General features: G+C 40.4%; 1 protein-coding gene across 4 annotated transcripts in view; it reads right to left on the minus strand.

The window, feature by feature from the left end:
* LOC134360225 (testis-expressed protein 47) overlaps window positions 1-19,058 on the minus strand; it is a 67,827-nt gene that overhangs the window by 34,749 nt on the left and 14,020 nt on the right. The window lies entirely within an intron of this gene.

Consider the following 19,058-nt stretch of genomic DNA (forward strand, 5'->3'; position numbering starts at 1 on the left):
CAATAACTAGCTGCTCTGAAATAAACATTCATTTCATGAAAATATTTGCTATAATTCTTTCTGTTTCAATTGAAAAACATCTAATTTCTATTAATACTTGAGACAGGTTACATTTCACAGAAAAAAAAGTTAGCTAATACCAGAACTAATTTATTATTGAATTGGAAGACTTATGGCTTGAAAGGAAGTTAGGCTAACTTTGAAAAAGGGTTGAATAAGTCATTCCTGAACAAGAAAAGCAGCCTTTAATGCAGTAAACCACTCAATGCAACTTCAAGGGAGTGATTCTCAACAAATTATTGCACTGAGCCACAAAAGTTGATAATAGAACAGAAAGAATTTAACAGGCAACTTAATGCAGGACTGGTAGAAATGCAACAGTGGATTAAGAATGGTAAGTCTAAAAACTGCCTGATGCGATTTGTTCAAATTCCAGCCTGTTTATTCAGATTCCTCCAAGGCCTTGTCCTGTCCCTGTAAACCTGCCAAAGCTTACAGTCTTCTGCAAATTCTTCTGCTGGTCAAACTGTCATGCTCAAACTCAAATTTGTTAAAGGCTATCAGTAATTTCCTGATTCCAGAAGCTCTCTTCCTCTCCCCTCTACAGAAGCACACTCCTTGAAACAAACATTTTTGATAAATCTATTTAATCACGTTTGGCTTGGTATGATTTTTTCAGATATTTCCTCTTGCCATATCTTAGGATTCTATATACCACATGTACCTAATAAAGTGGCCACTGAGTTTGTGGTCTTCTGCTGCAGCCCATCCACTTCAAGGTCTGACATGTTGTGCATTCAGAGATGCTCTTCTGTACACAACTGTTGTAACACATGATTATTTGAATTACTGTTGCTTTCCTGTCAGCTTGAACCAGTTTCCTCTGACCTCTCTCATTGACAAGGCACTTTTACCAGAGAAATGCTGTTCACTGGATTTTCAAAAATTTGTCTTTGCACCATTCTCAGTAAACTCTAGAGACTGTTGTGCATGGCAATCCCAGGAGATCAGCAGTTTCAGAGATACTCAAACCTCCCGTCTGGCACCAATATTCATTCCACAGTCAAAGTCACTTAGATCACATTTCTTCCCTTTTCTGATATTTGGTCTGAAAAACAACTGAGCCATGTCTGTATGCTTTTACTCATTGAATTGTTGCCATGTGATTCGTTGATTAGATATTTGCATGACCAAACGGGTGTTCAAGTGTGCCTGATAATATGGCCACTGATTACACAATTCTGAGTGATTTCTGTGTTATTTCTTCAAAGCCAATGTTGTTTAGAAACTCTTAAAAAATAGGTGTAGAATCAATATATGGGAAGTTCCATGTTAGTCTATTTTTAGCACATTACCCCCCGGCATATATACTGTATATAGCTAGGGTGCGTAAGACTTTTGCACAGTACTGTATTTGTCAACGTGGAGTGGAGAGCAAGTTTGTAAATCTGGTGGGAGCAAAAGATGCTGGAAATGGTAAGGGTGGGGCATCATTGGAGCAGTGTGAAACAGGTGGCAGAGAAGGAGTGCCAGGTGTGGGAGTTGGGGGGTGTGGGAGTTGCCGTGGGTGCAGACACACGCAGCCCTGAGACACCAGGCAAGGATATTTGATTTCAAACAATTGGTTTATTGATCATTACAGACTGTCTCTCTGGTATTTCCCACTCCCTCCCCTCTCCCTTCCCCTGTCCCCAACCATGATTCCCCTCTCCCTGCCCCCTTCCCACTCTCAGTCCACAGTAGAGACCAACATAAGAATCAGGTTTATCATCACTCACATATGTCATGATTTTTTTTTTGGCAGCAGTACTGTGTAATACATAAAATTACCATGGTACTGTGCAAAAGTCTTATCTATATATCTATATATATATATATGTGTGTGTGTGTGTGTGTGTGTGTGTGTGTGTGTGTGTGTGTGTGTGTGTATGTGTGTGTATGTGTGTCTTACACTTTTGCACAGTACTGTACATCAGAAAAACTCCACATAGAAAAGGGAGGCTTTTCTGCTGGTGGGGTGTTGAGGAGTTGTTAGGTGCTTACTCTGTTCATAGCAAAAGGGTTTTACTGAAGGAAAACTTTAAAAATATAAAGATAAAATATATAAAGACCCACCCAGCCAACAGACTTTTCGTCCCTCTTCCCTCCGGGAGAAGGTTCAGGAGCTTGAAGACTCGTACGGCCGGATTTGGGAACAGCTTCTTTCCAACTGTGATAAGACTGCTGAACGGATCCTGACCCGGATCTGGGCCGTACCCTCCAAATATTCAGACCTGCCTCTCGGTTTTTTTGCACTACGTTACTTCCCATTTTTCTATTTTCTATTTATGATTTATAATTTAAATGTTTAATATTTACTAATTTTAACTATTTTTACTATTTTTAATATTTGTAATCCAGGGAGTGTGAAGCACAGAATCAGATATCGCTGTGATGATTGTACATTCTAGTACCAATTGTTTGGCGACAAAGTATAAGGAACAAATCAGTAGTGTGGGGTAGTAATTTGGGTGAGGATAACTAGAGACTGGCTGGAAGGAGTCATACATACAAGTACACCTCCAATTCAAATCAGAGCATGGGAAGATCGTCAAAGGCAAAATTGAAGGTTTTAAGATCAGAATTCAGGCTGTTTTAGATCTTGTAATATGTAATGACAAAGTTATCTCCCTGAGGTTAGCTGCACAAGTTGTATACAAGTAGTAAAGAAGGTGGAAGGCATGCTTGCGTTCATTAGTCAGGGCATTGGGTTCAGCAGTCAGAAAGTTTTGTCACAGTTTTATAAAATCCTGGCTAAGCCATTTTGCAGTATTGCAGTCAGTTCTGGTCACCACATTTTACAAAGGACGTGGAGGTTGTAAAAAAGGTGCAGAAGAGATTTACCTGGATGCTGCCTTGATTGGGGTCATGTGCTATGAGGAGAGTTTGGACGAATTTAGAATGTTTTCTCTAGAACAGCAAAGGCTGAGAGGAAGTTTAGACAGAGGTTTATGAGAGACATAGATAGACAGCCAGTATATTTCCCAAAGATTGAAATGTCCAATTTTAGAATGCATACATTTAAGATGAGAGTGGTAAATTCAATAGAGATGTGCAATTTTTTTTTTACCCAGATAAAAGTGGGTGCTTGGAATGCAGTGCCAGGGTGGTAATGGAGGCAAGTACGATAGAAGCATTTTTTAGATAAGCACATGGATATACAAAGAATGAGGATGGGTATGGATGTGTGTGCAAAAGTTAGATGTCTATTTCATAGTTTAATTAGTTCAGCACAACATCATGTTCCTGTGCTGTACTGTTCTATATTCTTTAGGAAACAGAATAAAAATTACAAACTTCCACCCAAATAAGACAAATTATGAAATCACATTTGAATTGGCTCTCATAAAAAGTTAAAGATAGAAATAGACCAAAGGTAAATGCTCAAAATCAGATTTCTGCGAAGGAGGTGTTGATAAAGTATAAATAGACAAAATACAACTTGGGAGAAACATAAATAGGCTACAGATGCATGAAAATGATGAGCTAAAGTTTATATGGGCCTCTTGCTGATTTAAATTGAAGAAGTTCTAATGGGAAATAAAGAAATGACAGAGAAGTTATGTAAGTATTTTGTGTCTCTCATCACTAAGGAAGACACAGGAAACTCCTGGAAACTGTAGAGGAGAACAAGTTTAGACTGAATGATGTGCTCAAGGAAGTTACCTTTAGTTGAAAAAACAAATATTGGAAAAAATAATGGCACACAAAGATGACATATCCCCAGGACCTGATGACCTGCATCCAAAGGTACTGAAGGAGGTGATTTCCAATAGACAGGATGACCGCAAATGTAACCAAGCTATTGAGGAAAAGTGGGAAAACAAAAAGAGGAAACAGGTGTCAAATTAGTTTGATATCAATAATCGTAAAAGTAATGTGACCAATTATTAAGGAAGAGGAAAAGACTATTTAGATAACAGTAATAGGACTGGCAAAATCAACCAGATTTATTAAAGAGAAATAAGACTTCACATATCTACAGTATTAAAGTTCTGTGAGGATAATCAAAATAAATAAAGATAAGCATCTGATGTAGTCATTGATTATGTAGTTCTATCTCATTGACAATGTCTTTGATAAGGTATTACACAACAGAGGATTAAAGGAAGTTAAATCACACAACAGTCAGAATAATATGTTGGCATGTACTGAGGATTAGGTAACAGAAAGTAGGAACAAACAGATTATTTTAGGTTGAAAAGTTACAACTAATGAGGGATCAGTATTGGAGCCACAGCTTCTCACAACCCATATCATTAATGGGACGTAGAAATCAAGTACAATATGTTTGCTGATGATACAAAGCAATGCAGCAGAGTGTACTATGAGGAAGCTACAGAGTGTCTTTAAGGGATATGGACAGGTTGGCAAGACAGAGCAAACACAACACCTAAAGAATAAACACAAGGTCATCCAAGTTGGTATAAAATGGAAAACTGAAGTACGTCTTAAATAGTGAGGAGTTAAAAGGTATTTGTTTTAAGAGTTATCCTTCAGATACAACAGGTAATTTGGAAAGCAAATGAGATGTTGGCCTTCACTGCAAGAGGACTGGAATAAAAAAGTACAGATGTCTTGCTTCAATTATTTGGGCCCCGAATATAAGTTTGGTCTCCCGACAGAGGGAAGGATATGTTTGTAATAAAGAGTGAGGAGGAAAAACTGGTTACTGAAATGCAGCAATTAATATATGAGCTGAAGAAAATCAAGGTGCTGCACGTGAGGCTGCTTATCATGAGGCCATGGAAAGATACTAGCATGGATCTTGGCTAACTGACAGGAAGCAAAGAATGGGAATAAAGGGAGCCTTTACTGGTTGGCTGCCAGTGACTGGTGGAGTTCCACAGTGGGCGGTATTGGGACCACTTCTTTTCGCATTATACTGTACGTCAATGACTTTATGACGGAATTGCCGGCTTTGTGGCCAGGCTTGTGGACAATACAAAGATAGGTGGGAGGGGGGCAGGGAGTTGAGGAAGCAGGGTGGCCATAGGGGACTTAGACAGATTGAGAGAATGGACAAAGAAGTAGCAGATGGAATGCAGCATCACAAAGTCTATGGTGATGCACTTTCAAAGAAGGAATAAAGGCAAAGGCTATTTTCTAAACCAGGTGAAAATTCAATAATCAGAGGTGCAAATGACTTAGACGTCCTCCAGCAGGATTCTTGAAAGGTTAACTTGCAGGTTAAGTCGGTGATAAAGAAGTCAAATGCAATGTTGGAACTTATTTCAAGAGAATATAACACTGAGGCATTAGTAAGACCACACTTGGAGTATTGTGAGCAGTTCTGGGCCTCTTATCTAAGAAAGGATGTACTGGCATTGGAGAGGGTCCAGAGGAGGTTCATGAGAGTGATTCCAGGAATAAAAGGGTTAACATATGAGCAGCATTGATAGCTCTGGGCCTGTACCTGCTGGAGTTTAGAAGAATTTGAAGGGATCTCCTTGAAACCCATCGAATATTGAAAGGCTTGGATAGAGTGGATGTGGAGAGGATGTTTCCTATAGTGGGAGAGCCGAGCACAGCCTCAGAATAGAGTGATGTCCATTTAGAACAGAGATGAGGAGGAATTTCTTTAGCCAGAGAGTGGTGAATCTGTGGAATTCATTGCCACATGTGGCTATGGAGGCTAAGTCATTGGGTCTATTTAAAGCAGATCTTGACAGGTTCTTGATTAGTCAAGGCATTGAAGGTTACAGGGCAAAGCCAGAAGAATGAGATTGAGAGGGATATAAATCAGCAGACTCAATGGGCTGAATGGCCTAATTCGGATTCTTATGTCTTATGGTCTTATATGAGGGGCCAGATAAGCAGAATGAGCTATGCTCTCCAAAATTCGGAAAAAGAGAGATAGTCTCACTGCACTATAACTCTAATTCTAATTACTGTTTCTCTGTAGAGGGTGTCAATAAATAAAAATCACAATCTCAGAATAATGGGTCTGCCATTCAGAACAAATGGGGGAAAAAAAATCTACATTCAAACTTCAAGAATTATCTACCCAAAAGGGCTGAAGAGCCTCTGTCGTTGAGTATATTCAAGAGAGAGATTGACAGATTTTTAGATATTAAGAGTATCCAGGGATACAAAATCAATGGCAGAAAACTAGATAAAAGTTTAACTTTGGCCTTTTAGGTGAGCACAAGGAAAATAGCCAAATGCCCCTTCCACTCCTAACGTACTCATGCTTTTTAGAACATTGCAACTTAATTTTGCCACTGAGCAAATAAATCAGATTATGTGCCAATGTGTAGGTGACCTCTTTGAACAATGTTTATATGGGCCAAAGTGATGTAAAGTGTTTGTTTATAGGGTACTGCCTTCATGGGAAAATAAAGTTCTGGCAAAATTGTTATTGTTCGGAAAGTTGTTATAAATCTCATGTGGTCGTTCTTCTTCATTCTTGAGTGAAAGGGGTTTGGAATACTCTTGAATACTTATAGAGTTATAAATTAGCTTATTGCTAAAATCTGGCTGTTTATTTCTGCAAACATAGCAGGGACTCATCTTTGGTTACCCTGCACATCATGTTCTCTGTATTATTTGTTTACCTTTTTTATTATTTGCATGATTTGGCCTCTTTTGCACATTGGATGTTTGTCGGTCTTTGTTATGTATGGTTTTTCGTGGATTCTGTTGTCTTTCTTTATTTTCCTGTAGGTGCTTGCAAGAAAATGAATCTCAAGATTACATATGGTACATATCATATACATGGTATATATATGGTATACATTCATTGATAATACATTTATTTGAACTTTGAAGATTACTGCCTGTTCAAAGCATTTAAAACATTGAAAATGACTAGAGAAAATAAAGGATCCCTGAATACCTTTCAAGCACTATGAGAAATTATACTGGAATTTCATGAATGTTTGCCAGATTCACACACTGTTTGTTTCCTCCGGGTTATATCAACTCCCTTTGATTCAGAATCAAAACAAGTTGGTCATCTGATTATATTCATATTTGCTTTGTTAGATAAGTAGAGCGAAGAGACTACTCCTTGTCTGATGTCAGCCATCACTCGCTAGTAGCGTCTCCACCCAAATCCACACCTCCAAAACATTGCCTCCATGGATGCTGTGCATCCTTCTGAATTCTTCCAGCTGTTTTTTCTTGCTCCAGATTTCATTATCTGCAGTTACTTGTGTTGCTACTCCCTAGAAGTACGTTCAGCTCTAAGTCAGCAAACGTCCTTTCCCAGACACACTCCAGAGACAAAAACATAGAGCTTAGTAGTCTTACATTTTCTACAACCTATGGGTATTTGGAGACCAGTGTAATTTAGGAAACGCTGAACCAACTTTGACAGGGGGAAGTTCTGTGAATATGGGACGATGATCCGATAATTTCTTGTTGCTTGAGTAAGAAATAACTCTGCCATTGACAGTCCCAGGCCCAGATGTGAAAGGATGAGGGTTGGGCATAGGGCTAGCAGCCCTATCCCGTTAAAAACCCAGAACTACCGAAAAGGTGGTAGAAGTCCCAGCTGGGCGGGGTGGGGGGGTGGATCTTAAGACTGGCTACACCTGGGGACAACTTGAAGGACTGGCTCATGGTGGAGGGTTCCTCCGAGCTGCTGTCTGTGGCCTATGACCCATTGCGGCTGATGGGCTGAAGTAAGAAAGTAAGTGAGCAAGAAATCTTGGACACAACACTGGAAGAATTCCCCCAGTCTTCATAAAAATATGCCTTGTCCGCCCGAGAGGGCAAAAGGGATTTTGGTTTAAGGACCTGCCCAAAAGACGGAGCCTCAGATTGTGCCCCATTCCTTATATTGGATTGATATTTCGATAATATATAAATGCAAGATTTTGCTTCTTTCACATTTTTGTGAAGTCATTTGCTTTCAATATAAGGATATTAGATCCTCAATTCCAGACTTCTAAAAACTACTGCTCATCAAACATACTAATACAAGCAGCTGAAGACGTATTTCTATCACCAAGCATATTACTAAGACCATAAGATATAGGAGCAGAATTAGGCCATTTGACCCATAGTGTCTGCTCTGCCATTTTATCATGGCTAATCCGGTTTTCCTCTCAGCCCCACTCTCCTGCCTTCCCCCCGTATCCCTTCATGCCCAGACCAAACAAGAATCTACTTCAACCTCTCCCTTAAATATGCATCAAGACAGTCTCCACAGCAGCATGTGGCAACAAATTTCACCACTCTTTGGCTAAAGAAATTCCTCCTCATCTCCTTTCTCAAAGGCGCCCCTCTATTCTGAGCCTATGTCCTCTGGTCTTAGACTCTCCCACCACTGGAAACATCCCCTCCACATCCACTCTATCAAGGCCTTTCACCTGTCAATAGGTTTCAATTAAGTCAACCCGCATTCTTCTGAATTCCAGTGAACACATGCACAGAACCATCAAACGCTCCCCATATGACAAGCCATTCAATCCTGGTATCATTTTCCTGAACCTCCTTTAAACCCTCTCCATTTTCAGCACATCCTTAATAAAATAAAGGGTTCAAAAATGCTCACAACACTCCAAGTGAGTTCTCTTCAGTGCTTTATAAAGTCTCAACATTACATCCTTGCTTTTAAATTCTAGTCCTCTTAAAATGAATGCTTACATTGCATTTGCCTTCCGCACCATAGTTTCAACCTGCAAATTAAACTTTAGGGAATCCTGCACAAGGATTCCCAAGTCCCATTGCACCTCAGATTTTTGTATTTTCTCTCAATTTAGAAAATAGTCAACCCTTTCATTTCTTCTACCAAAGTGCATGACCATACACTTCCCAACACTGTATTCTATCTCCAACTTCTTTGCCCATTCTCCTAATCTGTCTAAGTCCCTCTGTGGCCTCTCTACTTCCTCAAAACTCCCTGTCCCTCCACCTAGCTTTGTATTGTCTGCGAACTTTGCAACAAAGCCATCGATTCAGTCATCCAAATCATTGACATACAATGTAAAAAGAATTGGTCCCAGTACAGACCCCTGTAGAGCCACCAGTCACCGGCAGCCAACCAGAAAAGTCTCTGTTTATTCCCATTCTTTGCCTCGTGCCAATCAGCCACTGTTTTATCCATACTAGAAAACTTCCTGTAATACCACGGGCTCGTAGCTTGTTAAGCAGCCTCATGTGTGGCACCTTGTCAAAGGCCTTCTGAAAATTCAAGTACACAATTTCAACCGATTCTCCTTTGTCTATCCTGCTTGTTATTTCTTCAAAGAATTCCAACAGATTTGTCAGGCAAGATTTTCCCTTGAGGAATCCATGCTGACAATGGCCTATTTTATCATGTGCATCCAAGTAATCCCAAACCGCATCTTTAACAATTGACTCCAACACCTTCCCAACCACTGGCCTATAATTTCCTTTCTTCTGCCTCTCTCCTTTCTTGAAAAATGGAGCGACATTTACAATTTTCCAGTCTACCAGAACCATTCCAGAACCTAGTGATTCTTGAAAGATCATAACTAATGCCTCCACAATCTCTTCAGCCACCTTTTTCAGAACCCTGGGGTGTACACCATCTGGTCCAGGTGACTTATCTACCTTCAGACCTTTCAATTTTCCAAAAACCTCCTCCCTAGTAATGGTAACTTCACACATTTCATGACCCTTGACACCTGCAACTTCCACCATACTGCTAGTGCCTTCCATAGTGAAGACTAATGCAAAATACTTATTCAGTTTGTCCGCCGTTTCCTTGTCTCTCATTACTACCTCTCCAACGTTGTTTTCCAGCAGTCTGATATCCACTCTCGCCTCGCTTTTACACTTTATGTGTCAGAAGAAACTTTTGGTATCTTTTTTAATATTATTGGCTAGCTTACTTTTGTATTCCATTTTTACCTTCTTAATGACTTTCTAGTTGTCTTTTTTTGGTATTTAAAAGCTTCCCAATCCTCCAACTTTCCACTAATTTTTGTTCAGTTATATGCCCTCTCTTTGGTTATTATGCTGACTTTGACTTCTCTTCTTAGCCATGATTGTGTCATCTTGCCTTTAGAATACTTCTTCCTCTTTGGGATGTATTTATCCTGTGCCTTCCGAATTGCTTCGAAAAATTCCGGCCAATGCTGATCTGTCATCATCCCTGCCAATGTTTTTTTCCAATCAATTCTGGCCAGATGCTCTCTCATGCCTTTATAATTCCCTTTACTCCACTGTAATACTGATATATCTGAGTATTAAATAAATAAATAATGCTGAGAACATGAATGCTGATGACACAAAGGTTGGGGGTTTTGTGGATAGGCTGGAGGGTTGTCAGAGATTAAGTGGAACATCGATAGGATGCAGAACTGGGCTGAGAAGTGGCAGATGGGCTTCAACCTGATGGTGTGGGGCCTAAGTTCAAAAGTTTAAAGTTCAAAGTTCAAAGTAAAAATTATTATCAGAGTACCTACATGTCACCATATACAACCCTGAGATTTTTTTCCTGCAGGCATACTTAGCAAATCTATAGAACAGTAACTGTAAATAGGATCAATGAACAACAAACTATGCAAATGCAGATATAAATAAACAGCAATAAATAGAGAGTATGAAATAACAAGATAAAGAGTCCTTAAAGTGAGACCACCAGCTGTGGGAACACCAGAAGTAGAATGAGTGTAGCTATCCCCTTTTGTTCAAGAGCCTGATGGTTGAGGGGTAGTAACTGTTCTTGAACCTGGTGGTGAGAGTCCTGAGCATTTGTACCTTCTCCCTGATGGCAGCAGTGATTAAAGAGCCATGGCCTGGGTGGGGAAGATCTTTGACGTTGCTTTTCTATAGCAACGTTTCATGTAGATGCGCTCTGTGGTTGTGAGGGCTTTACTCGTGATGTACAGGGCCAAATCCAGTATCTTTCATAGGATTTTCTGCTCAAAGGCATTGGTGTTCCCATACCAGGCTGTAATGCAGCCTGTCAGCACACTTTCCATCACACATCTATAGAAGAGTACAGAAGGACTAAGGTGTATCCACTACGTTTTGTAGACTTTGCCATTTCTTGGCATTGGTGTTTTCATACCAGGCCGTGATGCAACCAGTCAAGAAACTCTCCACTGTGGACCTATAAAAGTTTGTCAAAGTTCTAAATGACAGCTGAATCTGCAAAAACCCCCTGGAAAGTAAAGTGCTGTCGTGCCTTCTTTGTTATGGCAGTTGCATGCTGGTCCCAGGCTAGATCCTCTGATATGATAACACCAAGGAATTTAAAGTTGTTGACCCTCTTTATTACAAATTACCCTGCTTCTGTTTAGAGGCACAGTTATATTGACAATACTCTTTCTCCTAAGTGATCATTAACCATAATTATGTATAATTCTAGCCAGTATGGGAGATTTGTAATACAGCTGGATTGGAAAATCAAAACCAGAATTAGGTTTAGATTTATTATCACTGACATAGGCATGACATTTGCTGTTTTGCAGCAACAGTACAGTGCATTACAGAAAAAAGTACCATAAGTTACAAAAAGATATATAAGGTAACAGGTAGTGTAAAGGACCATATTGATTTGAATTTACATTATACATTATAATTCACCTTCATCCCTTGAAGTCCTCCCAACTAAAGCTGTCTGACGTCAAGCATCTATTTTATATACCTAAACTAATAGATTCTAAGGGTTTAAATGAGATTCTTTAGATAATTTCTCAACAACCAAGTATGTTAATTACAGCCACAGTAATGATGGTAACTTTGTGTTAAGCAAAATCTAGCCTTGAGGCTGACAGCTCAGAGAAATGCTTTTAAGTTTTTTTTTATGGTTTGCAATGATGTCCCAATGACGTAGTATAAACAGAATAGTAATGTGATTTTTATTTATCACAATAAATTGTGTCAGTTCCATGTTCCAAAATAGCACTGAATAAAACTTATTCCAGATGGGATCTTTAATTGACAGTTTAGATACAGTCCTTGTAACTGGGATAAAAATGAAGCTTGCCAGATTAGAAATCTAATTTTGAACTTGAAATAAGATAAAAAATGACGCTTGAAAGATTAGAAATCTAATTTTGACCTTGAAATAAAAATTAGCATGTCAAGATTTCCACAGACAGGGATTTACAAAGCAAAGTAAGTTCTCTTTGTACCCTTTTTCAGCTGACAACTTATAGGCTCTTGAGTTTAATTAAAATGTAGCGAACAAGGTTAATTTGAAGTATGAAGTATTCACTTGGAGTCAAGGGATATAATTAGATGCACATTGATATTTGTGAAGGGTTATAGAAACATAGAAAATAGGTGCAGGAGTAGGCCATTCGGCCCTTCGAGCCTGCACCGCCATTTATTATGATCATGGCTGATCATCCAACTCAGAACCCCGCCCCAGCCTTCCCTCCATATCCCCTGACCCCCGTAGCCACAAGGGCCATATCTAACTCCCTCTTAAATATAGCCAATGAACTGGCCTCAACTGTTTCCTGTGGCAGAGAATTCCACAGATTCACCACTCTCTGTGTGAAGAAGTTTTTCCTAATCTCAGTCCTAAAAGGCTTCCCCTCTATCCTCAAACTGTGACCCCTCGTTCTGGACTTCCCCAACATCGGGATCAATCTTCCTGCATCTAGCCTGTCCAATCCCTTTAGGATCTTATACGTTTCAATCAGATCCCCCCTCAATCTTCTAAATTCCAACGAGTACAAGCCCAATTCATCCAGTCTTTCTTCATATGAAAGTCCTGCCATCCCAGGAATCAATCTGGTGAACCTTCTTTGTACTCCCTCTATGGCAAAGATGTCTTTCCTCAGATTAGGGGACCAAAACTGCACACAATACTCCGGGTGTGGTCTCACCAAGGCCTTGTACAACTGCAGTAGTACCTCCCTGCTCCTGTACTTGAATCCTCTCGCTATAAATGCCAGCATACCATTCGCCTTTTTCATCGTCTGCTGTACCTGCATGCCCACTTTCAATGACTGGTGTATAATGACACCCAGGTCTCGTTGCACCTCCCCTTTTCCTAATCGGCTACCATTCAGATAATAATCTGTTTTCCTATTTTTGCCACCAAAGTGGATAACTTCACATTTATCCACATTAAATTGCATCTGCCATGAATTTGCCCACTCACCCAACCTATCCAAGTCACCCTGCATCCTCTTAGCATCCTCCTCACTGCTAACACTGCCACCCAGCTTCGTGTCATCTGCAAACTTGGAGATGCTGCATTTAATTCCCTCATCCAAGTCATTAATATATATTGTAAACAACTGGGGTCCCAGCACTGAGCCTTGCGGTACCCCACTAGTCACCGCCTGCCATTCTGAAAAGGTCCCGTTTATTCCCACTCTTTGCTTCCTGTCTGCTAACCAATTCTCCACCCACACCTCCTGGGCTTCACACTTTATTTTTCGTTGTACTTAACATATTTTTCCCTTGGTCAGAAATATCCACAATCTCCTTACTGCAAAGGTTTCCCTATAATGTCACAGGGAGCATAGGGTTGCAAACCAATGTTTAATAAAACAAATCGGAAACTAGCAATTCTTTTGACAGCGTACAATATACTGGAGGAACTTAACGAGCCAGAGATTACCTGTGGAGGGAAATGGATAGTCAACATTTTGTGTTGAGACCCTTCATCTGGGCCAGTACTTACAGTCTCTTCTACAGTGCCTATAAAAAGTATTCACATCCCTTGGAATTTTTTCACGTTTTATCATTTCACAACATTGAATTATAGTGGATTTATTTTCACTTTTTTGACACTGATCAAAAAAAACTCTTTTGTGTCAAAGTGAAAACAGATCTCTGCAAAGTGATCTAAATTAATTACAAATATAAAACACCAAATAATTTACTGCATAAGTATTCACCCCCTGCCCCTTTTAATATGACACACCAAATCATCATTGGTGCAGCCAAATGGTTTAGAAGTCACATAATTCATTAAATAGGGATCTGTTTTTGGGGACTTGTGTGCAGTCAAGGTGTTTCAATTGATTGGAGTCAAAATACTCCTGTATCTGAAAGGTTCAACAGCTGGTGAGTCAGTATCCTGGCAAAAACTACACCAGAAGACAAAAGAACACTCCAAGCAACTCCATGAAATGGTCATTGAAAAGCGCAAGTTAGGAGATGGATACAAGAAAATTTTCAAGTCACTCAATATCCCTTGGAGTACAGTTAGGTCAATCATCAAGAAATGGAAAGAATATGGCACAGCTGTAAATCAGCCTAGAACAGGCCATCCTCAAAAACTGAGTGACCGTGCAAGAAGGGGACTAGTGAGGGAGGCCACCAAGAGACCTATGACAACTCTGGAGGAGTTACAAGCTTCAGTGGCTGAAATGGGAGGGTCTGCACATACAACTACTGTAGCTCAGGTGCTTCACCAGTCACAGCTTTATGGGACAGTGGCAAATAGAAAGCCACTGTTGACAAAAATGCACAAGAACTCTTGGCTAGAGTTTGTCAGAGGCATGTGAGGCACTCTGAAGTCAGCTGGAGGGAGGTTCTATGGCCTGATGAAACCAAGATTGAGCTTTTTGGCCATTAGACTAAATGCTATGTTTCGCATAAGCCAAACACCACGCATCATCAAAAACACACCATCCCTACAGTGAAGCATGGTGGTGGCTGCATCATGCTGTGGGTTCACTGCAGCAGGCCCTGGAAGGCTTGTGAAGGTAGAGGATAAAATGAATGCAGCAAAATACAGGGAAGTCCTGGAGGAAAACCTGATGCAGTCTGCAAGAGAACTGCGACTTGGGAGAAGAGTTGTTTTCCAGCAAGGCCAAGCATAAAGCCAAAGTTACACAGGAATGGCTTAAAAATCACAAAGTTAATGTCCTTGTCAGAATCCAGACCTCAATCCAATTGAGAATTTGTGACTGGACTTGTAAAAGGCTGTTCACTCACGATCCTCATGCAATCTAACAGAGCTTGAGCGATTTTGTAAAGAAGAATGGTGAAAAATTTCAGTGTCCAGATGTGCAGAGCTGGTAACGACCTATCCACACAGACTCAGGGCTGTAATTGCTGCCAAAGTTGCATGTACTAGATACAGACTTGAAGGGGGTTGAATACTTTGCAATCAATTATTTTGTGTCTTGTATTTGTAATTAATCGCTTTGTAGAGATCTATTTTCACTTTGACATGAATGAGTCTTTTTCTGTTGATCAGTGTGAAAAAAAGCCAAATTAAATCCACTGTGATTCAATGTTGTAAAACAATAAAACATGAAAACTTCCAAGGTGGGAGGAGGGCTGAATATGTTTTATAGGTACTGTATATCAAATCTTTTGGTAAAATTATACAATATAATTATTTGTACCTCACAATCATTTTCTTTCTTTACCAAATGGAAGCACAATTTATTATCATAATTAAAATATGATACATAGAAATGTACAGCAAATTCAAAAGCATTCTTTCTCCCTGTTACCTTACCTGGAACAGCACTGACATTCTTTGGAATCTCAGACTTTGAGCATATCTAATGTTTGAAATATTCATTTTTGATAGGTTAAAGGTAGTGACATTACACCAAAAGGATAATAAAAGCAATTTTATTCCCTATCTGATCTTATTCTCACAACGTCAATGAACAATTGGGATAGGTGTTCAACTTTAAATTCCTTCTTCATAGATGACTGAGCATTCCTGAGATATTTGAGATATTCTGAGATTGTCCCTCTGGAGAACTCCCACCCAAACTCATACTATTCTTGCCACGCCCTGCTTGTTTCTACCTCCTACCCAAGATCCACCAACCTGGCTATCCCGGTAGGCATATTCTCAAAGCCTGTTTCTGCCCCACTGAACTCATGTCCGCATACCTTGACTTCATTCTATCCCCCTTGGTTCAGTCCCTTTCAATCCACATCTGCGACTCTTCACATGCTGGCCCTCGTCCTCAACAATTCCTTCTTCGGTTCCTCCCACTTTCTCCAAACTCAAAGGGTAGCTATGGAACCCAGCTATGCCTGCATTTTCATTAGCTATGCAGAGCAGTCAATATCCCAAGCCCTCCCTGGTAACGCTTCCCAGCTCTTCCCGCGCTATATTGATAGCTGCATTGGTGATGTTTCATGCACCCATGCTGAGCTCATCAATTGCATCAACTTTGCTCCCAACATCCACCCTGCTCTTAAATTCACTTGCTCCATTTCTGACCTCTCTTCCCTTTCTCGATCTCTCGGTCTCCATCCCTGGAGACAAACTGCCTACCAACATCTTTTATAAATCTACTGATTGCCACAGCTATCTTGATTATATCTCTTCCCACCCTGTCTCCAGTAAAAATGCTATTCCCTTTCCTTAGTTCCTTTGTCTCCTCTGCATCTGCTCCCGGGGTGAGGCTTTCCTTTCCAGGACTTCAGATATGTCCTCTTTCCTCAAAGAATGGGATTTCCCTTCCTCCACCATTGATGTTGCCCTCGCCCCACATCTCTTCCATTTCCAGGACATCGGCGCTCGCTCCATCTTTCTGATGCTTTAACAGTGATAAGAGTTTCTCTTGTACTTACCTACGGCCCCTTGAGCTTCCACATCCAACACATGGTCCTCTGCAACTTCCGCCATCTCCAAAGAGATCCTAGCACTAAATATATCTTTACTTCCCTCTCTCCACTGCTTTCTCCAGAGATCGCTCCCTCCATGATTCCCTTGTCCATTCATCCCTCCCCACTAATTTCCCTCCTGGCACAAATCCCTGCAAGCGACATAAATGCTACAGCTGCCCGTTCCCCTCCTCCCTCACCTCCATTCAGGGCCCCAAACAGCCCTTCCAGGTGAGGTAACCCTTCGACTGCCAATCTGCTGGGGCTGTCTGTTGTATTCGGTGCTCCTGATGCAGTCTCCTCTACATTAGTGAGACCCAACCTAAACTGGGCGACCGCTTCGTCGAGCATCTCTGCTCCATCCGCCAAAAGCAGAATTTCCTGGTGGCCAAGAGTTTTCATTCTTGTCCCCATTCCCATTCCAACATGTCGATCCATGACCTCCTTCCCTTCTGCCACAATTGAGGCTACCCTCAGGGTGGAGGAGCAACACAGCATGTTCCATCTGGATAGCCTCCAACCCGATAGCAGAAACATCAATTTCTCCATCTGTTTTCCCCTCCCCCTGCCCTCTTCTTCTTCTTTCTTCTTTTATTCTCCACTCTGTTAGTTTTTGTGTGCGAGAGAGGGGTTGGGGGTTTGATGTTATTGTTACCGTTTTTTTCCCTTGAGGGCGATATGTTAGTTTTTTTGTGAGGGAGGGGGTGGGGGGTTTGGGGTTTGAAAGTTTTTGCTTCTTTTTCTATTTTGTGACGGGGGGGTTATGTCTTTTCATTCAATGACTCCAATGGTTTTTCTGTATTTCATGGCTATCTGAAGAAGACAAATCTCAGAGTTGTATTCTGCAGACATACTTTGATAATACTTTCATTCGTAAGGCCAGCGATGTTGTGGAGATGGAACTGGACTCTCTGACGGTGTCTGAAAAGAGGATGCTGTCCAAGTTGCATGCCATCTTGGACAATGTCTCCCATCCACTACATAATGGACTGGTTGGGCACAGGAGTACATTCAGCCAGAGACTCATTCCACTGAGATGCAACACTGAGCATCATAGGAAGTCATTCCTGCCTGTGGCCATCAAACTTTACAACTCCTCCCTCGGAGGATCAGACACCCTGAGCCAATAGGCTGGTCCTGGACTTATTTCCTGGCATAATTTACATATTATGATTTAATTATTTATGGTTTTATTACTATTTAATTATTTATGGTGCAACTGTAACAAAAACCAATTTCCCTCAGGATCAATAAAGTATGACTATGACTATAATAAAATGAACCTTTGAATCTTCGGTCTCTTATCTCTTCTGCTCACCTGCCTATTCCCTCCTCCTGATGCCACTCCTTATCTTTCTCCTATGGTCTACTCTCCTCTCCTATCAGATTCCTTCTACTCCAGCCCTTTACCTTTCCCATCCACTTGGCTTCACCTATCAACTTCCTCCTTCCCCTCCCCTCCCATTTTTTTATTCTGACATCTTCCCTCTTCCTTTTGAGTCCTGAAGAACGGTCTTGGTCCGAAACATCGATTGTTTATTCATTTCCATATTTGCTGCCTGACCTGCTGAGTTCCTCCAGTACTTTATGTGTGTTCCTCAAGATTTCCAGCATCTGCAGAAACTCTGTGTTTATTATTTCCTTTAAATATTTGATTTCTAAATCTATAATGTGTATAAGATGATGAGAGGCATTGATCGTGGAGATAGTCAAGAGGCTTTTTCCCAGGGCTGAAATGGCTGGCACAAGAGAGCACTTAAAGTACTTGGGAGTAGTACAGAGGAGATATCAGGGGTAAGTCTTTTATGCAGAGAGTGGTGAGTGCGTGGAATGGGCTGCCGGCAACAGTGGTGGAGGCGGATATGATAGGGTCTTTTAATAGACTTTTGGATAGGTACATGGAGCTTAGAAAAACAGACGGCTATGGGTAAACCTAGTAATTTCTAAGGTAAGGACAAGTTCAGTACAACTTTGTGGACTGAAGGGCATGTATTGTGCTGTCGGTTTTCTATGTTTCTATAATATTTTTTTCTGTTGTGGGAGAAGAACCTGTTTAGTGGATTGATGTGAATGGTGTTGTTCTTTGTACCTTCTTTGATTGACAAAGAGTTGATCGTGAAATCATAATGCAGAAGAGAGAGGGTAGAGAATGTCAATGACCGCCCACCAAAGAGATATCGGCTGTTGACATTCCCCTCGCATTTGATTTTTATCTGGGGATAATTAAAGCTGCTAATGCTGAAATTTGAATCTGGTTGCCATGCCATAACTGAGCAACTACGTATTCCTCTTTCTTTCTTTTTAAATCTTTTTATTGAGTAAGTATACAAAAAAGGTAAGCCATATAAACATTAATACAATGTTAAAGTATAATAAAATTCCAAAAGATAACAATACCAAAAAGAAAATACTACAAACAATGTAATTTAAGCATAAGAAACCAAGATAACATAATAGTATACTAAATTTTATATATATCAATGGAAAAAAAGAAAAAAAAACAACCCCCAAAAAAAACCCACCGTGCAACTAACTAAAAGCAAAGC

This window comes from Mobula hypostoma, chromosome 22, assembly GCF_963921235.1.
Source record: "Mobula hypostoma chromosome 22, sMobHyp1.1, whole genome shotgun sequence".
Classification (NCBI taxonomy): domain Eukaryota; kingdom Metazoa; phylum Chordata; class Chondrichthyes; order Myliobatiformes; family Myliobatidae; genus Mobula; species Mobula hypostoma.